The sequence below is a fragment of the Trematomus bernacchii genome, unplaced genomic scaffold (genome assembly GCF_902827165.1).
Source record: "Trematomus bernacchii unplaced genomic scaffold, fTreBer1.1, whole genome shotgun sequence".
NCBI classification, from domain to species: domain Eukaryota; kingdom Metazoa; phylum Chordata; class Actinopteri; order Perciformes; family Nototheniidae; genus Trematomus; species Trematomus bernacchii.
In genome coordinates, this window is record NW_022987625.1 from 1,512,017 (window position 1) to 1,518,918 (window position 6,902).

The 6,902-nt window shown below is 42.2% G+C and overlaps 1 long non-coding RNA gene across 1 annotated transcript; it reads left to right on the forward strand.

Moving 5' to 3' along the window:
* The first annotated feature begins 1,663 nt into the window (after positions 1-1,663).
* LOC117484448 lies at positions 1,664-3,626 on the forward strand. Its single transcript, XR_004556139.1, has 2 exons — positions 1,664-1,699; positions 3,303-3,626. It is a non-coding gene; the product is annotated as an uncharacterized LOC117484448 (long non-coding RNA).
* Positions 3,627-6,902: the final 3,276 nt, after the last annotated feature.

The following is a 6,902-nucleotide window of genomic DNA, read 5'->3' on the forward strand; positions in this document are numbered from 1 at the left end:
GTGGAGAGCAGGCAGACGTTTTGTTTGTTATTATAGCAGCTATCGGATGGAATCAATACATGGGCTGCACAGGTTGTCATGTCCGACTATCACAAGTAGAATCATAATGAAAAATACGTCGGTAAAAAGTGCCTGTAGAAAACTGCTTAGCAAGTAGTCAGTTTAGCTTCGGTTGCTATGCTAACATCACCCATGTTATACCAGAGAAACTTTCATAACAGCGTTGTGATGCCAAACAGCGTTCAATTCAGACTGACACACATTCACTTAAGGGGAACTGGGGATATGTATCAGCTGCTTGTGTGACAGTCAGACAGTGAATACTTTAGAGCCGTGTGAGCTAACCCGGAGCTAACGGAGAATACACTCCCGTTGAAGAGCAGCCGGCCAGCACTGCAGCGGTCGGTAAATGCCGCTGAAACACATTAATAAACAATGAACCACGGCACTCTGGAGAAAAGTATAAGGTTGGAGAAGTCGTTATTTAATTTAATCTGGCTTCGTATGATTAAAAGCAACGCAGTCCCCGGCCCGTTGTTGTTGTGAGGTGAGCTCCGGCGTTGGGGAGAAACTCAGCGACGTAAACTGTGACGTCATGACGCAGCAGCGGCAGCACCAGTCGGGCTCTGAGCAGTATGAAAAGAGCCGGCGCTAAACCGAAGAACCGGTTCTGAACCAGAAAAGCTCTAGCACGGAGCTTGAACCGGAGTTGCGTTGGTGTGAAAGGGGCATAAGAGTAGTGTGTTGGTACAATCACAGGGGATCACCTTTGTTAGGGAGGACCATTAGGATTAGTGGGTCAACATCTTTTAGGCAAGGAGTTCTACCTCTGCTCTTGTCCAGAGACTCTGTGCACCACCTCTGTATGAAGCTGCCACTCCCCCATCGGATTTGGTGCAACCATAAATTGATATGAAAAATGTTCATGGTGTTGTCCAACTAGATTAGCACATGCCTCCCTTTCAGGTTTGGCCGGAAGTGCTTCAGTATATTGATGTGCTTTATATGGTCCACACCCCCCTCCATAGAGCCTACACAGTCTGCAAGGGCAAGAGGACTACCACAACTCAGCTGGTGAACACCCGTGGGGAGAGCCAAAATGGGTGCATTCCTAAAACAGACTTGAAGGCTATGGAAGGAACTACATATAAAAAGTATAGGAACTTCAAAATAAGCGTCCTTAGGGTGGACAGACATGAGCCATTCTTTACTGGCAACAGCACTAGAAGTTGGCTGTGCCAGAATGACCAACAGTCCCCTGAGACCCATGAGGATACTTAACTCCTGGTTCCAGGCTAAGGCTTTTGCTGGATAATTCATTATTATAGACCAAGCTGAAGGCATCCTAACGCTTGTATTTGTGGGTTAGGGTGTGAAGCAGATTATTGGTAATTGCAACTAAATTATTACAGAATATGTTGATAAACTGTTTACAGGCCAGCAGAAACGGAAGAAACAATTTTAAGCTACAAGCTGCTCATGTTCACTAACCCACTTTATTGACATCACACATTCCTGCCCATAGAGGCTTCTAGGTATCAATCTTTTCTCCCTCCTTTCCCCTAATCTTCCCTCCTTCTCCTTTACCCACATATGAGAACTCCATACTGACCTGCATTGATAGTTTGTATTCTGCTCATTCAATAAGGATAGAACCTACGTCTGTTGCTCCCGGTCTGCACGTTTTACGTTGCTTAAGGTAAGTTAACATGAAACTATTCAGCAAAACCTTCAATAATAATCTAAGGTATTGAGTTTTGGGATAATAATTGCATACAAATCTTAAAATGCCTTCAGGTTTAAAAAATATATAATATGTGGTAAATTCAACAGCGGACCCAGCAAAGATTAAAATGTTTGCATGTTTTTAGTTATTGAATTTTTGCTGTTACTTAATTATACTTTTAATAAATTCAAGTCAAGCTTAGTAACATGTGATGGTAGCTAGTTAGTGCTCCTCTGCAACTAGACTGTATTAAAACTCTTAAGTACCTGTTCTATCTACTTTACTTTAAACAATTAAAAAGAATTTCTGAAGCAATAGGAGTCAGGACTCAGAGAGACACGAGGAGAGCTGGAGCTTTGATGGAGTCAGGACTCAGAGAGACACGAGGAGAGCTGGAGCTTTGATGGAGTCAGGACTCAGAGAGACACGAGGAGAGCTGGAGCTTTGATGGAGTCAGGACTCAGAGAGACACGAGGAGAGCTGGAGCTTTGATGGAGTCAGGACTCAGAGAGACACGAGGAGAGCTGGAGCTTTGATGGAGTCAGGACTCAGAGAGACACGAGGAGAGCTGGAGCTTTGATGGAGTCAGGACTCAGAGAGAGACACGAGGAGAGCTGGAGCTTTGATGGAGTCAGGACTCAGAGAGACACGAGGAGAGCTGGAGCTTTGATGGAGTCAGGACTCAGAGAGACACAAGGAGAGCTGGAGCTTTGATGGAGTCAGGACTCAGAGAGACACGAGGAGAGCTGGAGCTTTGATGGAGTCAGGACTCAGAGAGACACGAGGAGAGCTGGAGCTTTGATGGAGTCAGGACTCAGAGAGACACGAGGAGAGCTGGAGCTTTGATGGAGTCAGGACTCAGAGAGACACGAGGAGAGCTGGAGCTTTGATGGAGTCAGGACTCAGAGAGACACGAGGAGAGCTGGAGCTTTGATGGCAAACACTGAGGGTTTATTTGGAGCTTTGGCCAGAGAATTCACAAGACATGTCACGGGCCACGAGTTGACCACACGATTGAGATGCCACAATCAATTCTGAAGAGCCCTCCTGTAGCTCCAGGTTTGAACTAGTTCAGAGTGTAATAATCAACATTCTTCAATAGATAGACTAAACAGCTGAGGACACTGAACCACATTTGTTGTCGCTTATGGCTCGGGGTCATTACACCCCGAGAAGGATGTGTTCCAGGTGTCCCACAACAATAACTATCTCTGACAGAGAGTTGCCCGGTCACAAACTGGTGACTGGTGACTGGTAACAACAACAACTTGCTAGGGCGGCCCCTTCTATGGGAGATAACGGCTGCTCAAGGCTGGGCATCTGCGTCAGAGGGCGAAGGATGACATCCAGGGGAAATGATTCCCCAACAAAGACAAAATCAACTAAATGTATTGAAATAACAATCTTCATTTTAGGTGCCTCTTCTTCTTTTAAATTAAACTTTCAGAAGTGAGATATTAAAATACAGTAATAGTATTGTTTATTTAAAAAGACTGAGCCACTCCTTACAGTTAACTTCATATTTCTTATTGTCTAAAGCATTTATTACACACATGTTCCCCTCTCATATTCACAGTGTGGATCAATTGAGACGGCGTGGTGTCCAGAGAGCTGCAGAGACTTCGGGAGAAACCTCAGCGTGACGGATGACCTGTCTGTGGGTTTGGCTGGAGAGGACTGAGGTGGAGAGGTCTTTCTCTGGGAGGAGGAGCAGGCCTGATGGAGGAGGACCAGGCCTGATGAAGAAACCAACAAACTGCATCTGTGAGCCCATACTGGGCACAGCTGTCACAAACAAATGATGGTCCTGTTTGACTACACACTATTCAGTGTGCAGATCTTTGTGTTCACAATAAAAGAGTAGTTTCTTAGTATTACTAAATTAACTGCTTTAATCTCATATCAGCTTTTCATTTTCTTCTTGCCCCTCGGAGAAAACGGTGAGGCAGTTGTGTCCCTCAGGTATGTCCTTTCCTAACAGAAATGACAAGAAACATAAAACATATGACATCATTGCAGAGTAAGTGTGTTATTTATGAAAGAGGTGCGTTAGAGGGCTGTAGAAATAAATACAAAATTATTTGAATGTGTTTTTTAAATTCATCACTTTGTACTACAAAGATAATCAGATTATGAATGAACAGTCTTCAGTTAATCAACATTAAAATATATGTTATTATTAAAATAATATTCAACTGTTATCAGAACTTAGTGCAACTGTAGTGTCATGCTGTTCGGTTGTCTCACTGCAAGAACCACTTTTACCACGTTTTCCAGACAATATGTAGAGACAAATGGTAGTAATTTTCACAAAGTAAAATAATAATTGCCTTAAATACATTGACATGTGAAAGCTGACAAAAAAATCATGTTGCTTGTTGCTTGGTAAAATCTAAATGTAACCTTTTGCATGGAAGGAACACTCAACTTCCCTGATGTGTCAGTATTTAGTCATGTTTAATGGAATGTATATCAGTGTATTATAGTTGTTACTTTATCTATTTAAACCAGAACATTTCTCGATTCTTTGTACAGTATGAAAGGGGTCTTTGTACCTTTGAGTCCATGCTGAAGTTCACTGATGTTAGGAATCTCGGTGTGTCTCGAGTCTCGTGTTCAGCATCCTCTGGTCTGTCTGCATCACCTGGAAACTTTAAACAAACAGATAGTTAAGTAACATGTGTTGGTCACAGACTTTTTTACATGCAAACGTCATGTGATAATCTTTTTGATTATCCTTAAAAAAAGTGCTGGATATCACAGCCCTTACTGTATCTTATCAGTTGGATTGTGTATTATTGTCTAGTTGGGGTCCTTTTTATTTGACTGTTACTTTGGAATAGTTTTTCATGAGACAGTCAAATTAAATATATGTCACATTCATTTGTAACACACACGTAAGGGTAAAAGACAAACATCTTTAACAAATGTGATGCAATGAATAAGCTTAATTGTCACAGAAGCACACATAACGTAACGTAATAATATTAATAAAAACAACAAGGTTTGGGTTCGTTCGTTTATTATGATGGTAACGTTAACCAGTAAGCTTCAATAATCAACTCCAGCTCAACAAACCATATTGCAATATCTACGTTAACGTTATTTCTGGGACCATCTGGAAAAGTGAGATTCATATTTTTCAGCTACACAGATCTTATAGTGAGGTTAATCTCATGTACAGTACGCTGGTCTTCAACACTACTGTGACGTTAGCTGTCTGCATCGTCGAGTATAGCGAATTTAAATCAACAATAACAATGCATAGTTACCTAACTAGCAAACTAACTAATGTACGAGGATGACCTTATTTTACCAACCTCACAGTCACACAGAAGCCTTTTGTTCTACAGTATAATCCTTCTTGATGTTTTACACTTCTCTATTATGTTTTAACTTGGATGCTACGGATAGCATCATTAGCACAGATGTAGCTTCCTCTCGCTCGTTAGCTGAATGTAAAGACCATTAAGAAATAAAGTGCTTGAATTTCACTTACCGAAGAAACTGCATTCAGGGACGGTCTGTTTTAACCGCAGAGCCGTAAGATAAGTCCGATATTTAAATGAAGAATACTCCACCAGGCACCAACACAACAAACACGTCAGAGTTCAAGTTATGTTCCCTGGATCAGCCGAGCATCTGAGCCCCTGTAGCATCCTGGAGCTAACAGAGCTAACGGAGCTAGCAGAGGGACAGAAAGCTAAAGCAGCGGTCACCGCAGAGACCTGTCACTCAAGGTGACCACGCCCTAATTTATGCAAAAGCTTTAAGACTTAAAGGTGGGGTAGGTAAGTTTGAGAAACCGGCTCGAGATCGCTAGAATTTGAAAATACACAACCGGAGAAAATCTGCCACTTCCTTATAGAGCCCCTCCTCCAACACACACGAACGCGCACATGACCAATGAGGGCACGAGATAAGTTTGTGCACAGATGGAAGGCTGACAGGCAGGTAGGCCATCCAGTTATTTTAGCCGGGCCGGCTAAAATGATTGGTCGTACTTTTTACAGTATTACGGCTTCCACAGATGACATTTTTTTATGAATTTTTTGTCAAAGCACTTAAGATATTCATTGCTATCGGGATGTTAAGAGCATTCCATGGAATATAACAAAAAGTGTATCTCGAGCCGGTTTCTCAAACTTACCTACCCCACCTTTAATATAACTAAAGGGTGCGTTATAAAAAAATTCTCTCCCCAATCCATTGAAGGTGGAATCTAACTATGTCCAGAATACGTTTTATTGCATCCAGGGGTAGAAACATGTTTATTTCTGCTGTAAAGTTGGGCATTTTAACATGGGGGTCTATGGAAATTGCTCCTTTCTGCAGCCATCCCCTATCGGCCAATAGATGAACTGCAGTTTGTGGCACTTCCTTATGGGCTTCCCGCCTCTGCCCCAGAGTTTGCCGCTTGGGTATTATTCACAATGGTTGACATCAAGTGTTTGGTACCGTTCTGCACCTTATACCAGTGTTGTAGTCAAGTCACCAATTCACGAGTCCAAGTCACTCTCGAGTCACCACTCTTCGAGTCCGAGTCCAAGTCCGAGTCACCAAGGGAGAGTCGTAGTCGAGTCCGAGTCCGAGTCCAAGTCCGAGTCACCCAAGGAATGTCCAAGTCGAGTCCGAGTCCGAGTCATCATTACCTGTGTTCGAGTCCGAGTCCAAGTCCGAGTCACCCAAGGAGTGTCCGAGTCGAGTCCGAGTCCGAGTCATCATTACCTGTGTTCGAGTCCGAGTCCAAGTCCGAGTCACCTAAGAAGAGTCCAAGTCAAGTCCGAGTCACAAGTCTTCATGTATTAATCTTCGTGGATATATGTGTTGAAATGTAGCTGCTCCTCTACATTGCTTTTATCCTGTCATGTTATACTAATCTGCCTATTGAACTGCTGTGAAGCCAGTTTGGCTACAATTCTTGTAATAGCTGCTATACAAATATAAAGCTTATTACTAATATTAATATTATTATATATAAATAAACTATGTTTAAAATGAGTTACCTTTTAGAGAAGTGATTATATTTGTATGCCAATATTTTCCTATTGTAAAGTTTTCGTTTTGCACTTTTATTTTGATAGTAATACGATCGGGACTCTTATTTTGAAGGAACTTTTACCGGTTAAATCGGTTTACTGATAAAGATTTAGCCCCAGAAAGCACATGGCTACTT